Source organism: Pan paniscus, chromosome X, assembly GCF_029289425.2.
Source record: "Pan paniscus chromosome X, NHGRI_mPanPan1-v2.0_pri, whole genome shotgun sequence".
NCBI lineage: Eukaryota > Metazoa > Chordata > Mammalia > Primates > Hominidae > Pan > Pan paniscus.
In genome coordinates this window covers 150,096,499-150,115,830 of record NC_073272.2, presented here as the reverse complement: position 1 = coordinate 150,115,830, position 19,332 = coordinate 150,096,499, and the positions used below count along the sequence as shown (strand labels likewise).

The window sequence follows — 19,332 nt, the reverse complement described above, 5'->3', positions numbered from 1 at the left end:
AGCTGTTGCCCCTCCACTCAGTGTTGATGGAGCTTGAACACGTGGGCTATGGCAGTGCTGCTCAAACTTTAATGTGCATGTGAATTACCTAGTATCTTATTAAAATCCAGATTCTGGTTCAGCAGGCCTAGAGTGGGGCCTGAGAGTTCACAGTTCTAACAAGCTCTCAGGTAATGCTGATGCTGCGAACTGGGGTCCACACTTTGAGAAGCAAGGCTCCTCAAATATAATGTGTGGAAGTCCTCTTAGGGGAAGGAACAGAGCGAGAAAGTTGAAGAGAAGTGGGAGTTTGCAGTGAGTCTGTATTTTGCACCCTTGCCCCAGGTCACCAAAGTCAGGAGTGGCCTTACGTTTCATCATGCCAAGGAGAAGTATTAAAAGTATGCTGTCCCTGGGCAACAAAGAAAGACAGTCAAGTGGGAGACACCATTTGTCCAATTTGTCCCTGCTTCAAAGCCTATATATCCCTCCCACGATCACCTCCCATGCCAGAAACTGGAACACTACCTCCTGAGACCCTTCACAATGACATGTCATCAATGTTCAATACAACTGCGCCCTTCCACGGACATTTACATGGTGTTTTACTACTCCGCTACAATGTCTGGTTCTCAGAAAGAATACATTCCACCTTGCGTGTCGGTAGTCAGCATCAGACACTGAACAATAACACCTCCTACCAAGCAATCATTCATACGCCCTGGCCTGAGAAGGAGGGTTGGGACCCTTTATGTGGACCTGACACACCCATACTAACACATAGCCAAGAATCCATAAAACCCCAGTCTTAGGCACTGGTACACTAACTAGTCACAGAAAATCTATATTCAAATTACCAAACCCACATGAGCAAGCCTGGATTTTTTCCTGTCTTTTATTATTGTAAAGAGAAAGGTTAAAATAAAAATAAACACAAAACCACAAAAATATTGTTTAATTGGAATATTCAACTTGGAGAGCAAACTAGCTAATGTATTCCTGAGGCACAGTCATTTTTAAAACTTTTACAACATAGAATCACCTATTTAAATCCAATGGTAGTGTAAGTCCATATAAAACAGATACAAACACAGCTGTCTGGCTGAAACGGGGGTTGCCAGCCCAGGGCCCTGTTCACTTGGCACCTCAATGAGTGATACATATAAGAGGCCCCAAGGCAACTCCAAGAAAGCCCTGGTGCTCTAAGGTGCCCCATTTGAAAATCACCACTGAAGCATATGTCACTTTATTATGTCCTGGATTTTTCCCGTCTTTTATTATTGTAAAGAGAAGGGTAAAAATAAAAATAAACACAAAACCACAAAAATATGGTTTAATTGGAATATTCAACTTGGGGAGCAAACCAGCTAATGGGTTCCTTTCTTTCTAATCACACTGATTAGCACTCAGGCTTAAGAGAAGCAAAAAATGATCAGATGAAGGAAGTCATGCCACGGTCATGTGGGGGATGGGTCACAGAGCTGCCAAATGTTTTAACAATGCATCTAAATGAAGCCTCATGATCACTTGAGTAATACAGAGAACTGGGTCTGAGTCCTACTTCCGCAGCTAACTGGCCTTGTGATGTTAAATAAAGCCCTTCCCTTCTCTCAGCCTCAGACATAGGATCCAGACTGGCTTTGCCCAGCCCTGACGCTCTTGGATTTTATGATATTCCAGAATTCCATATTTAAGTGAAGATTCATGGTCACATCGTCCATCACAGATAGATGCTAGAGGAAAATAAAGGAAACCTTTATGTTGTTCCTGCTGGCATGTTTCCATGCTTTCCTTCAGAAGCTTGAAGCATTTTAATAACTTATTCCATTGGATTCACAGCAGAAAAACAAAAAGGAAATTAATCTTGAAGAAATCATATGTCTCTGCAATCTTTGAATATATCTTAGTAAGGTTCCAGCTACTTCTGCACACTGGCAGCCCTTACTGACTTCTGGATCCAGAAAGAGAGAGAGAACAGCATTTGCCTGTTTGGAAGGAGGGAGGTGGTCTTTAGGGAATAAGATCAGGGAGGCAGGGAGGAGGAAGAAGCATTTGCAGTAGTCTAGATAGAGATAAGATAATGAGGACCTGAACCAAGGCCACATCAATGGAGGTAGAAAGAAAAAGACAGATGCGAGAGACATTCAGGAGAACAAACTGACAGGACTGTGCGCTGACTGATGTTCCAGAGGAGGGAGGGGGAGATGGCATACATGATGGTGCCACTATCCAAGTTATGACTGAGGAGAAAAAAGATTTGAGAGGCAAGAAGACAGATTATAGGTTGGAATGTTGACTGTGAGATGTCTGGGGTCATTGGGTGGAAATGTCCAGCAAGCCTTTGGTTATACTGGTATAAAGTCACACAGGCCTAGGCAGGTCAAATGTAACCACAAGATTAACTTGGAAGTCCTCAGCATATAGGGCCTCTGCCTCCTTATAATTATACCACATTGCCTCATTTATTCATTAAACTACTTAAAGTCCCTCCCAAAAAATATTTACAGTCCCTACTTACTTTGCTACGCAAAAGGATATATGGGTTAATATTTGAGGTGGTGGATATGTTAATTTGCTTGATTTAATCATTCCACATTGTCTTCATAAATCATAACATCACTTTGTACCCCATAAATATATGTAACTATAATTTGTTAATTTACAATTAAAAAATAAAAATTTTTTAAAATAATAAATAAAATATAGGCATGGTCTCTGTCCTTGTATAGCTTACATTCTAGTGGGGGAGACAAGTTTTTTTAAAAAATACAAGTATAATTTTAAATTGTGATAAATACTATGGAGAAGACAAATGGGTACAGTGATCAAGAATACTAGGGGGAAAAAGAGAGACTTATCTGAAAAGGCCTTTAAACCAAGGTTTGAAGGGCATTCCTGGACAAGGCAACAGACTACGTGAAGACCTAGAGGCAGGAAGAATTTAGTCACAAGGCTGGGAGACCCATTACCTTGGTCTCTGTGCTATGCCTAGAATACTTGCTGCTGCTGTTACTGACATTTAAATGATAGTGGCTGGGCGCGGCGGCTCACACCTGTAATCCCAGCACTTTGGAAGGCCGAGGCGGGCGGATCACAAGGTCAGGAGTTCAAGACCAGTCTGGTCAACATGGTGAAACCCCGTCTCCACTAAAAATACAAAAATTAGCTGGGCATGGTGGTGCGTGTCTGTAATCCCAGCTACTTGGGAGGCTGAGGCAGGAGAATTGCTCGAACCAGGACCTGGGAGGTGGAGGTTGCAGTGAGCTGAGATTGCACCACAGCACTCCAGCCTGGGCTACAGAATGAGACTCCGTCTCAAAAAAAAAAAAAAAAAAGATAGTAATGAAGTACTACAATAAGAATAAGACATGATCATAAAATTATACCAAAGCCAAAGCACTTAATGCCTATGAAATGGTGTTTAACAGTTTTATATTGTCACTGATGGGGCCGGATACAGATGGTTACATTAGTTGGATATAATATTAACTAGGCAAAACTTTAAATAAAATTGCTACAGAGATCTGCATTCCATTACCAATAGCTCTGATTGCCTAAATCACACTAGCATACTGAAGCCACACTCTGGGCAAAGCCACCATTCTGTAGAGTTTCTGTCAAACACTGTTATTGAGGAAGCAATACTTAAAATAACATTCCTTTTAATGATTAGAGTTGGCACAAACTGCAGGACAGAAAAAAATTCTATGTAGCCACTGGGGAAAGGATAAGTAGGTTGTGTTTTGCAATTCCTTCCTGGTGAGTTTACAATTATTCCACAGCATGACAGCTAAAATGCCTAAGAAATCACTTACCTGAATCTCAATAATAATTAGTCCCCTATTCTTTGTATGTTCACCATGAGTTCTGTTGACCTCACCACATGGAAAGATTAAGTTTACCCATTTACAGTTCTAAGTATTTATTCCTTACAGGCAAACAAAAGTATGCTGGAGGTTTAACAATTTCTGGCCAACAGTGTGTATTTTAACTAGGATGTTTAAGATGCATCGGTTGAATAATTAATGTATAAATCTTAGCCAGCTGGGTAAGGAAAATGAAACAAGCTTTATTTGTTATAGATACAGATTTAGCTATATTAAAGTCTTTCTGCTTTTAAGATGAAGTCTCTATGTCAAAAAAAAGCCAAAATACAGAAATACTCCTGTTCGTAGTGTAATTAAAAAGGAAATTAACAAATTGTGTTAATTTGTTGTACTCGTAATTTGGCTGAAGACTGTGGTGTTGCAGTATTACCATTTGGGTGTGGGAAAGCATGCAAATGAATCTACCAGCACTTATCAACTCTTCACTTATTTCCTCATTTGTTAAACTATTCAGAAATGTGTGGCCTGCCTATAGTAAGCTATAATTAGGGCTACTTTTAATAATTAAGGGCTATTTTTAAAATTAACATTTTAAAGTCCACTGGTAGCCCTTACATCTTTTGTCTCACACTGGCAGGACCAACAGGGTGGCCAGTTCAGAAGAAGCAAGAAGCAGCACTTAATTTTACTGTAGCCCTCAGCAAATGAGCCATGTGTGATTTTGGCAAAGGAGGAAGGTCATCCAGCTTGCTGGTGGTATGTGCGTCACTAGGGGGTCTATCAACTCCATCAGAGTCCCTGGAACACAGTGAACCTCTGGTTTAGTACTGGTATGTAAGATACTGCATCTCAGAGGTCAAGGAGCACAACTGTTCAACCCTATTCAATTTGCTTCCTGCCATTTCCACAAACGCTAAAAAGTTGACTGTCTTCAACACTCCTGGCTCTAACGAAGAAGCTGGGGAAAGGATTTTACTATTTATAGTTTAGTTTTGACTCTCAGGGTTTTCATAGGTTCAACTCAAATGTAGTGCTTAGGGTATATTTATTTTTCTCAAGTCAAAAAAGCCAAATGCCAAAGCCACAGAATTCTTTTCTATGCTTTAGAACTCACAACTGATAGATGAACTATACATCTGTGCCTCCTTGATCCTCATTGTATATATGGGGAAACTGAGGCACCAAACATTTAGATGACTTGCCTAATGTTTCATGGCCAATTAGTGGCAGAGCACTGGCTAAAACCCAAGCCTCTTGCCCCCTCTCCCACCAATCTCCATGGAGAGCTCTTCCCAGCACACTATATCACCCCCACCAAAAGTGAGACTGCTATAAAATGTCTGGACATGAGTTGTATAGGGTAATTTACTGATACAAAGAAAGATCCACAGGGTTGTCAGTGAATAGACACTCAGGCTTTTAAAGAATGGCCTGCTTACTGAGCTGCTCAGCCTCTCCCTGGGGTCAGACCAAAGTTTAACAATGTGTTGCATTAAGAAAGATACTGAGGGGCCCCCCACAAGGTCGGACACCATGGCTCAACCAGGGTTTGGCTGGCTTAGACTTGTTCCTTACAACTGTTACCTCTAACCCTGACCCAATTGCCTGTGATCTGGCTCAAGACCAACACTCTTTGGCTCCTCCCTTGGTTCATTTTTAGATTCTTACTCTTTCTTCCTCCCTCCCAGCTTCCATCCCTCCATAATTCCTCTGTTCTTGAATCCTCTACCCTACCTGCCCCCTCATCCCAGGATTCAAAGTCCAGGACACCACAGCTGGAGTACTCTCTCTCCCTTGGTGCACTAGTTCTTGTAGATGAGAACCAGAAGTGTGGAATAAGGTAGGGAAGGCAAGAGTATTTAAACATCTTTACTTTTTCAAAAAATCAACTAGAAGGTTCTATCAATTTCCTTCCACAAGAAGGAATTGCAAAACACAACCTACTTATGCTTTCCCAATGGCAACCTTTTTCATAGATACAGTACAATGAAAAAATAATCAAAAGCTGACCCAGGGCTTTGCAAAGATCTTGAAGGGCCTATGGAAGCATCAGGAAGATGAAATTCTATTCTACCATAATTAAGACTGAATGTACTTTCCTAAATTCTTGACTTTTCAAAATTGTTCACCTCTATATGGTTTACAGCAACTTATTCCTTGTAGAATATTTTCTAGGTATAAAATTACTATTATTTGGGGCTATTGTTTTTGTGATTTTTTCAAAGAGCCAGGAAGACACCTCAACAATCATAAAGATAATTCCTCATTAAATGGCATGAGTAGAGATCTTTCATTTAGCGAAATAAGCTTTCTGTAGGGAAAGTTACCCAGAAAATTAGAACTTGTTTAGCAAATGTGTGTCACATCAGTGACTGGCAATAAAATAAACACAGAAAAGTATAAATTCAATTCATGCCATTTCTAAATTTGTGATAACTCAGTCATGGCTGGCATATTTCACCTTTCCTCTATCAATTAAAGAAAGAGCAACAACAGGTTTCTGAGTAAATTAAGAGTATAAACATGAGCTCTTAGGGGATGTTTAACCCAGTTCAGAGAACAACTCTTTCCAAGCTCTCTAACATTCATTTGCATATAAATAATTAGTGTGCTGATTTCAAATGACCTTTACCTACTCATTGGAGTATACTCGATCAAGACCTCTACTTGGCAATATTTTGTTAGCTTTTTATAATATCATTTCTGCTTGAAAATAAGAAAAAAATTATTATTTTAAAGAGATCTCATTAAAGAACATTAAGAAAATGTCTGTCCATAAATGCCTCATGCAGTAAGACATGAGGCAGTTTGCCCCATTATTCAGGGTATATAAACCAAGTCTCCACTTAGGATCCAAAATGCCCAGTACTTTTAGAGAGTCAAAGGGAAAGACCATGCGCTTGTATTGCTTTTACAATTTAAAAAATCTACTTAGTGTAGAAAATTTCAGAAAATAGGTAGATAAGTGTTCTAGTAACTCAAACTCTATCTGAGCCTGAAAGGTAACTCAGAGGTCATGCAGGACGACCCAACCCCTGGCAACAAAACGCTCAGCATATGCCCAGAAACCTGGCTTTTGCTTAAGGATATCCAGAGCCTCAGAGCTTCCCATCTCCCAAAGCTCTTCCCATCATCCAACAGTCAAAGTATTAGTCTTTCCTTATATTGGACCAAATCTGTCTCCCCGTAATTCCTACGTATTGGTCCAAGTTTCTAGGGGAAAAAAACAAAACAAACAAACAAACAACAACAACAAAAATGATGTTTCTATGGTTCTTTACACAGCACTTTCCACATACACGTTCTCATTGGACTATCTTAATAGTCCTGTGAAGCAGTTATTCCTACTACCCTTGTTTCATAGATGAAGACCTGGAGGCTAAGAGAGGCTCAGGAACTACTGACGGTTGCAGAGTGGTGAAGTGTCAGAAGCAGGGCTTGAACTCAGGTTTTCTAACTCCACCTTTTATAGCATTTTCAGTATCCCTTGTTGCCTCAAACATTAAAAAGAGAGAGAGAGAAATACGCTGCTTCTGCTTCCCCATGGGAACAGCCTTTGAAGTCGAAAGGGGGTAGAATTATTGAAGATGCACTCTCCACACATTCTCTCTGAGAGATGTCTTACTATTCACTTGGGTTTAAACTGCCCAGACATAGAGGCCTTGACCTGTATTTCCAGCCTAGACACATCCTGAGTTCCAGAACAAAATAGCTGCTCTCCCCTCTGGAAGTCCCACAGTACCTCAAATTCAGCAGGTTCCAAGCTGAATTTATCCAATTTTTTTGTACATTCTATCTCCACTGTTCATTCCTGAACTTGGTCAAAAATACCACCATCTACTCAGACAGCCATGCCAGAAACCTGGAGAATTACCTTACACACTTTTCTCTCCCTCACCAGTCCTCCCCACAACATCGTAAGAGTTTCACCGTTTTGCATCTGCCTCTTCCTCTCTGTCCTCACTGCTACTGCCTTATACAGTCCACCATATCTCTTAGATGAATTCAGTGACCTTCAAAATGGTCTCTAGGCGTCTAGTAGCATCCCTTTCAAATCTACCTGCCTCCATGTAGACTGTCACCAGAGTGATGCAACATGGCAGTCTATGTCACTCATTGCCTCCACATGTGACTCTCAAATCTAGCTAATTAAGAAAATGCCTAAGTTCCCCAGATGATTTCAATAATTCAGCAATGTGTAGTAACTAATGGTGTACAAAGCAAAGTCTACGTACTCAATGATCTGAATCTTGCCTACCTCTCTAAGTCATCATTTCTGCCATTTTCCCCTTGGCAAGGAATACTCCAGCAATCCTAAAAACATACCATACTGGTTTGCACCTCTGTGCCCTGACTGGGGCTGATCTCTCAGCCTAGAATATCTTTACCCTTGGCCAATCTCCAATGAACCTTCAAAACTTAACTGAGGTGTCACTTCTTCAGGTAGTCTTTCACAACATTATCAGACTGGATTAGGTGCCCCTCCTGTATGACTCCACGGCATCACACAAAGTTCTCTATCATGACACTTAGCATATTGTGTTGAAATTATTTGCTCATATTCTGACAAGCCTATAAGCTCTCAAAACCAAGGAACATGTTTATTCATCACTGATAAGTACCTGTCACTTAGTAGATGCTTAGTAAATGTTCACCTGAAATGGATCTAATTTCAAGTGTAGGCTCCATACTTGGCTAACTGTAGAGTTGAATTTTAGGAAACTCAATTCAGCTGCTTAGACCTCAGTTCGCCAAACTGTAAAATAGGCACAATAAATCCCCATGTTTGGCCAGGTGTGGTGGCTCATGCCTATGATCCCAGCACTTTGAGAGGCTGAGGCAGGATGACCACTTGAGGCCAGGAGTTCAAGACATGCCCGGGCAACCCTGTCTCTACAAAAAAAAAAAAAAACAGCCAGGCATTAGTGATGGTGCATGCCTTTAGTCCTAGCTACTTGGGAGGCTGAAGCATTAGGATCACTTGAGCCCAGAAGTTCAAGGCTGCAGTGAGCTATGATCGCACCACTGCACTCCTGCCTGGGCAAGAGTGAGACCCTGTCTCTCTACAAAGCAAAATAAAACAAAAACCTCCATGTTCATTCATACACTAAACATGTGATTACTAAGGGACAGGCACTAGCTTGTGTGAAGATTTAATAAATTGAATAATGTATGTGAGAGTTTTTGTAAACTCTCACATAGTATTATAAAGGTATTTCTGCAATTTTAGCTTCTACTTAGTGTCTCAGCCAGAAATAATTTCATTCCCTAAAGCCAAAGTTAACTAAGCTTTTAGTTTCCATTAGGCTCACCAAGGTATCAGAGAAAGAAAGCCACATGTGAACAAATATGAACCTAAAAGAGTCAATCCTTCAAGATGGATCCCAAGTGGCTAACTGGGCCTAAATTTAAAATACAGCCAGGCAGCCATTTGCTGACTAAAGGTCACTCTGAGTTTCCCAAAAACTCCCACCTCTCTTTAACTTTGGGACTTTCAGAGCTCACCTATACCAACCAATTAGGGCTTAGCTGTATTTACCAATCAGAACTCAGCTGCATCAACCAACTAGAACTAAGCCCATTTCAATATTTCATTTGCATAAATAAACCTGATTAGGAACTCAGGCAGAAACTTTTGCTATAAAACCCAAACACTCTCTTTGTTCTCTGAAACATAACTTCCTTTTATACAAAAGGCTGTGTCTCCTGAGTTCGCAAACTGTTCACTGGAATAAGGTATCTTTCCTCCGAATTCCTTTCAGAAAACATTTTTTTCACAGCCACTTAACTCAACAGGAACTACACTGGCCTAAACGAGACTGGAAGTGCACTCTGGGAAAGGATAACACAGTAAAAAGCCACTTTGGCAGAGGCAGCGCTAATTTCCTAAGGACACAGGCTTCACAAGTAAGCACTACTGAGGAAAGGTCACTGAGCTCCAATCCTTCTCCTCACTGACATCTGCCCTAACTCGTACTCAGATTTCCATAGTAAAGGGTGTGGATCCTGGTGGAGCAGGCAAAACTGAGCTAAAAAGATGACTTCCAAAGACTCATCCAGGTCTTCCTGGGGCCTGTCTACTCAGGTGAGTACTGAGTACCCTGAGATTATCCTGGGGAGGTCACTCCCAGGGGCAGTTTTAAAGTTTAGTCCCACAGAGCTGAGGGGAGCCAAATTGATTTGTTTGCCCTCAGGAATTTGAGCCCAGAGCCCCGCACTGTTCTTTACCCAAAAACACTGCTATCCCTGAGTGCTTGTATCCTGTAGGCCTAGAAGGGACCATAAAACTTCCCAAAGTCCTTGGACTACAGGTTATTGGGCCTGTTCGAGGCTCTCGCCCTCTACCATAGAGTTGCTCATTCTCTTGGGGTAAGTTCTAGTCTGAAGATTGCTTCTCAGAATCCCAAGCTCTGCAGGCTTCTATCAATAACACCATGTGACATCATTCCCAGGCCACTAAAGGAATCTGATCTCTCATTGCTCCAAAAGTGACTACTAAAGCAGGAGAGCCATCAGAAGTTATATGCCAAGAGCCAAGCGAGGAAGGGCTGGAAGCATTTCCTTTACATACAGAGCTCCCAGAAAGTATGTAAATCCACATTCACTGAAGCCGGTTCTTATCGACCATCCCTTTTGGATTCCAGCCATGTGATCGTGTCTACCTCCAAGAAATCTCAGATGGTGGTTCACTAAGTAAAGAAGGCAGGAAGAAGCATCTGAGCAGAGGGAACACATTAAAAGACAGAAGAATATTTCTGGAGTGACAAGAGACAAAGCTGAAGAAGTAAGTAGGGAGCAGTACAATATGACAGGCTAAAGAGCTTAAACTATATCCTTTAGAAAAGTAAGCAGCCACCAGAGAGACAGTAAATATTGTTGTACTTGTTCTTATTTTGATTTGTTCTTTGCAGTGAAATGGCATGACTAAATTTTCAATTTAGAAATTCACTTTGTGTCAGTAGACTGCACGAAGCGGGTTGGGGGGCATGGTAAGAGACTAGACAGAAAGGCAAGATTGAAAATCACTGAAATAGTCTAAATGAGAGATGATAAAAGCCTGGACAAAGAAGCAGCATGGGGATAAAGACAGAATATTAAAGACAGTTTTAGAATAGTACTGACTTGGTGAATATTTGGCTTTAGGGGAGAAGGAGAAAGGAGGAATGATGGTCAGATGTATGTCCTGAGAACCCAGATGGATGGTCATGCCATTGACTGGAAATATGACAAGAGGAACAAGTTTGGGGGCAGCTAAGGTGGGGAGAGTTAAGTTTGGACATGTATCCAATTGCACATCTATTCTACAAATGTCCATCTCTCCAGTTGGACATCTGTCCTACAGATAGTTTGATATATGTGTCTGAAGTTCTCAGAATATTCCAAGGCTAGAAATATTTATTTGGGAGTTATGTGTGTAAGTGATAGTTCATATCTTAAGACTACATACAAATAGCCAAGAAGGAAGGTAAACATTGATTTGTAAAAGATTGTGGACGGTTGGACACAGTGGCTCATGCCTATAATCCTAGCACTCTGGAAGGCCAAGGCAGGTGGATCGTTTGAGCTCAGGAGTTCAGAAGCTCAAGACAAGCCTAGGCGACATGGTGAAACCCTTTAGCTGGGCATGGTGGTGTGCACCTATGGTACTGGCTACTCAGGAGGCTGAGGTGGGAGGATCACTTGAGCCCAGGAGGCGGAGGTTGCAGTGAGCTGAGATCATGCAGATAGGTAATTTAAGGGGCAGATAAGAATAACCTGAAATAAAACGATCAAAGACAGGAGAACCAGAAGAGTAAGGGATCAAAAAAGTCAGAAGAGGATAGAGATCAGGAAGGAGAGAATACAAAGTAAAGAGAAAACATATGCAAAATATTATGAAAGTAATGTGGAACTTGGCAACAAACTGATTCCTTCCTATCTCATTTCTCTTACATGTAAATATGATGCCAAATTGAAAGTCTGGATGATTAGAATAATAGTCTAATCATTAGAAGATTAGTTAATCTATGATTAACAGAAATAAGGAACACAGAGGAAGAATAAATTGATTGGGAGGAAAGATGATGAATTTCAGTTGTGACACACTGATTCTGCAATTAGGGCATTAATGGCTAAGAAACAGATGGGAAACTGCGACAATCTCAGGAGAAAGGTCAAAGTTGGAAGTAAATATTGGAAATCATCTGCACAAAGATTTTAGTGAAATCCATGAAATTCCCATGGAAAAGAATATCAAAAGTGAAGAGGCAAAGAAGATATACAAATGGTCAATAAGCACATGAAAATATGTTCAATATCATGAGTCATTATGGAAATACAAGTCAATCATAATGAGACACCAGTTCACACCCACTACAATGGCTATAACAAAAAATACTGATAACAAGCATTGGTGAGGATATGGAGAAAACGGAACCCATCTACACTGCTAGTGACAACGTAAAATGCCACTAGCAATGTAGGAGGCATGGCAATATAAAATGGTGCAGCCGCTTTGGAAAAGTTGTTCAGTTTTTTTTTTTTTTTTTTTTTTAAGAGTTAAACATTGAGTTATCATATGACTCAGCAGTTCTACTGCTGGGTATCTACTCAAGAGAAATGACAACATATATTCATATAAAAACTTCTACCAGGCCGGGCACAGTGACTCACGCCTGTAATCCCAGCACTTTGGGAGGCTGAGGCAGGTGGATCGCCTTGGTCGGGTGTTCGAGACCAGCCTGACCAACATGGAGAAACCCCGTCTCTACTAAAAATACAAAATTAGCCAGGCATGGTGGCACATGCCTGTGATCCCAGCTACTTGGGAGGCTGAGGCAGGAGAATCACGGAGATTGCACTCCAGCCTGGGCAACAAGGGCAAAACTCCGTTTCAAAAAAAAAACTTCTACCAAATGTTCATAACAACATTATTTACAATAGCCAAAAGGAAGTAACTCAAGTGTCCATCAAGTGATAAATGAATAAACAAAATGTGGTATATCCATATGATGGAATATTAGCCATAAAAAGAAACTGGACTTTAGTAAAATTAAACCAAAAACCTTATGCTCTGTGAAAGGTACTGTTAAGAGAATGAAAACAGAATCCATAGAGTGTGAGAAATATTTTCAAAACACATATCTGATAAAGGATTTGTATCCACTATACACAAAAAGAAAACAATCAATTTAAAAATGGGAAAAATATCTAAACAGACATCGCATCAAAGAAAATGTATGGATGGCAAATAAGCATGTACAAAGATGCTCAACATCATATGTTATCAGAGAATTGCAAATTAAAACCATGAACTACCAGTATAAACCTATCAGAATGACAAAAATCCAAACAACTTACAACAGCAAATGATGGCGAGGATGTAAAGCAACAGGAACTCTTATACATTGCTGGTCAGAATGCAAAATTACAAAGCCACTTTGGAAGCCAGTTTGGCAGTTTCTTACAAAGATAAACATAGTCTATGCTCACTGGTATTTACCTAAATCAGGTGAAAACTTATGTGCCCACAAAAACCTGCACACAAATGACTGAAGCAGCTTTATCCATAATTGCCCCAAATTGGAAGTAACCAAGACGTTCTTTAAAAGGTGAAGGGATAAACTGTGGTAAATCCATACAATAGAATATTACTTAGCCATAAAAAGAAATGAGCCATTAAGCCAAAGAAAGACAGGGAAGCAGCTTACATGCATATTACTTAGTGATAGAAGCCTCTGAAAAGATTACATGCTATATTATTCCAATTATATAACATTCTGGGAAAGGCAAATCAAAAGATCAGTGGTTGGTAGGTGTTCACAGGGAGGAGGGAAAGACTGCCCTAAAAGTCCCCTGTGTTTTACCTTTTCATCAAAACTACTCTGTATGATACTGTAATGGTAGATATATGACATTAGACATTTGTCAAAACCCATAGAACTGTACAACACAAAGAATGAACCCAAATGTACGGACTTTAGTTAATCATAATGTGTCAGTATCAATTCATTGATTATGACAAATATACCACACCAATGCAAGATGTTTGTGGGCAAAATTATGGTCAGGAGTGGAGAGGAGGGCAGTATAAGGGAATTCTCTGTACTATCTGCTCAATTTTCTGTAAACTTAAAACTGCTCTAAAAAGTAGTCTGTTAATCAAAAACGAAAACTTAAAAAAGAGAGAGAATAAAGTGCTGCTACATGCTACAGTATGGATGAACTCTGAAAACGTTACACTAAGTGAAAGAAGGCAGCCATAAAAGACCATACAGTGTGTGATTCCATTTATATGAAAGGTCCAGAATAGGGGAATTCTATGGAGATAGAAAGTAGATTAGTGGTTATCTAGGACAAGGGGGGGAATTAAGGGGAAATAGAGGGTGACTGCTAATGGGTATGGGGTTTCTTTCTGGGGTTTTCAAAATGTTATAAAATCTATTGTGGTGGTTGTGGTGATGGTCTAGAGCTCTGAATACACTAAAAATCACTTTAAATGGGTGACTTGTATGCATATCTCAATAAAACTGTAAAGATGGTAACGAGTTTGAAAATCTCAATAAAAAGGACAATTTTCTAGGAAAATTAGCTAACTGGAATCACAAAGAAGTAGAAAACGTGGGGAAAAATAGCGTGTTACACATTTTCCTCTGATGATTGTTACAGTGCCCAGACAGCTTTATAAGCAAGTTCTTTTTAATTTACAAAGAACAGGTAATTTCCATGCTCTAAAAGTGGTTCTCATTATAAAGTAAAAGAAGGAATAAGCCCATTCATTTTATAAAATTAAAGTTATCCTGATCACAAAACCTGACAAACACCCACACAAATACACAGAGAAAGAAAACTGAAGACTAATGTCACTTAGGAATATAGATGCAAAAATCCTAAATGAAATGCCAGCAAGCCAAATCTGGCAAGACATTATGAGCAAGGAGGGATTATTTCAGGAGTGCAATTTACTATCAGGAAGTCTAGACATATAACTCATCACAACAATCAGTTGAAGGAGAAAACCTGAACAAATGACAAGAAATTAATATTTCAAATTTATTTTTTAAATCTATTAATAAACAAGGAAAAACCTATACCAAAACATAAAATTGGGCAAAAAAGAAAAAAATAGTTCAGTTTTACTTGTAATTAAATAAATGTTAATTTGAAAATATGATAATCAATTCTTTGTAGTCAAATTGGCAAAATAGTAATATCAAGAATTTGGGAAAAAAAGGATATACCAATATTCTGCCTCTAAGATAAAAATTGTTATAGGAACATTTAGCGATACCCATGAAAAGCCTTAAAAATTAACATACAGGTGAAACAACAGTTGCATGTCTAGGAATTTCTTCACAGGGAACAATCAAGGACTTGGAAAGGTGTAGTCACACACTACTTACCTCTGCATTGTTTATAGTACAGAAAAACAGAAAGTAACTGAAATGTCCAGCATTAGAAGATTCATCAAACAAATTCTGGTTTGTTCATTCAGTGAAATGCCATGTAACCAGTGAAGGTAAAAAAGAACAATGAACTTAGGTATTCTGAATACATTCAGTAAAAAAAGCTTATGAAAGAGCATGTAGAATACAGAGAAAAGAAGGCTGGATGGTTACAATAAAATGTTAATAGTGGCTGTCTCTGAGTGGGAAGAATACAAGTAACTTATATGCTGTCTTTTTTGTATATCTGTGATTTTGTACATGTTCTATAATAAACATATATTACTTTGGTAAAGAAAAATATAATAAGAGTGTATTTTAATGTATATGTTCTTAACTAAGAAGTTTTGCTGCTAGAAATTTATCTTTAAAATCAGACATTTACAAGATTTATGTATAGGAACACACATTATTATAAAAGCAAAAAAAGGAAACCAACTAAATGTCTAGCAATAGCAATTATAAAGTATGAAATAACTATGGCTATACAATGGAATACTAGGCAGCTATTAAAAATCATGAGGTAGAAGAACATATAATGACAAAGAAGATTAAGCAAAAAGGCAGATTATAAAATAGTAAATACAAAATGAGGCTAATTTTTTTCTTTCATTTTATACATTTTTAATTTTTTTAATTTTTAATTTTGTGAGTAGTTAGTATGTATATATATATGTATATATATATGGGGTAAAATTTTTAAAAATAAAACTATATGGAAAAAATACTGGAGGGAAATATACCAAAATGAACATCAATTACAGTTCTCCCGAAGCCAAAGAACCACTGGTAATTTGTTTATTTTCACCGTTCTGCATTTCACAAACTTTCCACAATAGATTTTAAACTCTAAGGCATTTGAGGAGCAAGGAGCGAGAAAAGGTATACAACCATAGTAATTCTCTCTGCTGCCATTATACTAGGCATTTATAGTATCCCATAACTGAATGCAAGAATTGCTCCTGTATAAATGGGAAGAACATGGATTAAAACAAATGAGAAAAGGGGCAATGTGCTAATATGTTGTCTGCATAATTTTTTAAAGCATAAACATAAATCTGGAAACCAACATAATACAAGGTTAAGAATGGTTACTTCTTGTTGGTAGGAATGTGGGTAATGGTTAATTTTGTGAGTGTGATTTTTTTTTTAATTTTTGAAAAATAAAAAAATAAAAATTAAAACCAAATGAGAGACCTATAAATATTTCCACTCACTGGTGTTGGGGCAGTGTGAGTACACTTCTTCCTCTGTGTCTGAGACTGTGAGAGGAGCCCAGTCAGTCCCCGGGATGGGAGGGAACATTCATGGCCACTGCTTTCCTCCCCTGGTCTCAGAGGCTGAACATTGGTGCCCTCTCAGTGAAATAACACAGCGATGCTAGTCTCTCCATTCACTGTATGCCAGGGAGCCCCTAATCCTATGGCAACGGCCCCATAAATCAGGCTCATGGACCCCTAACCCTTCAGAGCTCCCGGTCGGCAGAGTTCTCTCCCATGCCATGGCCCTCTATTCTGGCTTCTGCACCCTGCCATGAGACCGGGAGCTCCTGGAGGGCAGGGCCTGTAGTTTAGCTCAAACCTTGCCTCTGTGACTACCCTAGTGCCTTGCATAGAGTGGATATTCAATGAACATTTATGAGACTTTGAAAGGCAGGCAGGTATGAAACATCATCTTGGTGCCTGACTTGAGAATAGAGGAACATGGATACTAGCATGTATCCATGAAGCCTTTCATCCTCTCAGGAAAAGCACAACCCAGCCCATGGCTTGGCTACTTCTTGACGTGCGCACGGGTGCAGCAGTCTCATGGATGAGAATGCCACCTAGTGGCATGGATGTGGTAGTCTCATGGATGAGAATGCCACCAGGGTAGGCATGGGCAGTGATGAAAGCAGGTCAAAGAAGAAATTAAACATGGTTCAAACAGATCTTCTTTGAAATAAAGATATACAAACCATCACAATAAGTGGAACACTGGGGGCTGGATGAGGTGTCTGTATGAAGGCATGGCAGCTACAAAGTCAATATAGCGTCAATATACAAATTTACCTGCGATGCAATAGGTTTCCTTTGTTTCAAATTGAAGGAAGACATTCCATCTCACTGCCAAAGGCTTACAAATTAACGCTGAGGGTCAGGGTTCATGGTACTTACTCAAGGTTCCTGTGGCTGCTGTTGTAGTCCCATAACTTTAAAATCATTCTATCATCTTGGAGTACTTTCTCTTAGTGGGGAGATGATGGAATGATCATAAGAAGTATACAATGGGAGAAATCTCCTTTGCTAAAGGTTCATGTAATGAAAGTTATGAAAAAAACCTTTTTTTCATTAAAGCAAACTAATTTTTCACTGAAGAAAAAGTAATTATTTAAATGTTTAAAGAAACAACTTTTTTCAATAAAGCAAATTAATTCTTTAAATATGTCGGAGTGTCTCCAGGTACTGACTAGTGTTCTTAGAAAACAAAACTTTTAAGAACAGAAAAATTCAGATCAAAAGAACACAGCCCTTATCTTTCCCCCTTCAAATATAAGTCAAATAGTGGCTGTGAAACTGACTGCAGGGAAATCCCTCCATTTTTTATAACATCAAAATGGAATAAGGCTTCATTGCTCAAGCTCATACATACCAGGTCTGAAAGCACATGTGGGTTAAATATCTCAGACTTGGTTTGTTTGAAATGATGTTCTTGCTTTCAATATGATCAACTAAAGACAGTTACTCTGGACTTAGAGCTTCATGGAACAACATAGACTTGATTATGCCAAAAGTACTTTACACAGCTTGAGAAGTCCACTCTTCACAGGTGCCTTTGGAAGTCGAGGCAAAGGATTTTTTAAAAAATTGAGCTGGAAGAGATCCTGACCAGTATAACTAGACAGCCTGTGGGATTCAAGAGGTAACAGCTTATCTGCTTTTAAACACTAGTACAATAAGAGAGTTCACAATAAAGTTGGACAACCGCCATAACATCTTTTATCGAAACTATTGCAAGTTTCTAACTGATCTTTCTGTTTTCACTTGACCCAATTTGGCCAAACCCACACAGCCTAGCACAGGCTCATAATTCTACCATTATGTGCCTGTGCTCCAGCCAAACTCAATTTCTCACTGTTCAACTGTATCAATATTTGTTTTACCTCTCTAGCAGTGAAAAAAATTGAGTCACCCCAAAAGGTTGTTAGGATCATTCTCAAGTACTGTAAAAACCCTGTCCAGAAGAGACATATCCTCAGACATGCAGTCACACAAGACTCTGCCTTTGAAAATACAGATCCATGGAGGATGAGACAAGAGTTTATACCTCTCTGCACCTGACCTGGGTTGTTTTATTGCTTGTTATGCTACTGACTAATCCAGTGCTTCCCAAACATTTTTGGAGTTTTGACATTTCACTGGTTCTAAGCAAAACAATTGTTTGTATTGTTTTTATAAAATGTACCTATCCTACCCCCAAGAATGCTATAACTTTTCAAAAAAAAATTAAAGTTAATTAAAATGAATTTGGCTTTGAGAAATTTAGAACAATTTTGTGAGGTACTTTGAAATCCTATGAAACACTCTAGAATTCCCAAAACAAGGAGTTGAGAATAACTATTTTGGCAAATATGTTTGTCTCTCCATGCTTTGTTATTCCCACCTATAAAATGAAACTAATGATGCTCCTACTCTTTCCCAAGTTTCCCAGTCTGTATATTATGAGAACCCAGGCTTATAGAAAGAACTTTGCTTTCCCCAGAATAAAGGATTCCCATCTAACCCAGATAAAGAAATTTAACTATAACTCTAAAATCTCCTTATGAGATTAACATTCTAAATGTTACCAGCAAAATATGAGATACTGAAACATTACCTGATAACACAGAGACATAAAATTCTTTCAGGCTGCAAAAAGATATCTATGTTACTAAACTTACATTTGAAGATCACAGTGCTTGAGAAAGCGTAGATCCAACATCCAAACATAGTTGCCATTGGGAAGGAACTGCCTTTAGCTTCTGTGAACAGAGGAGTCTCTTCTGAGGTAGGGATGGGAGTTCAGGACTCTGAGAAGATAACATGTCATAATTTCCACTGGGTTCTCTGTTGAAATGTTTCTTT

The 19,332-nt window shown here is 39.1% G+C and overlaps 1 protein-coding gene across 6 annotated transcripts in view; it reads right to left on the bottom strand.

Moving 5' to 3' along the window:
• LOC103785494 (uncharacterized) overlaps nucleotides 1-19,332 on the bottom strand; it is a 58,380-nt gene that overhangs the window by 18,642 nt on the left and 20,406 nt on the right. For all 6 annotated transcript variants that reach the window (XR_010111174.1, XR_010111171.1, XR_010111170.1 and 3 more), the window contains one exon: nucleotides 1-19,332. This exon is cut by the window's left edge and continues 18,642 nt beyond it. The gene's annotated coding sequence lies outside the window, so the exon portion shown is untranslated.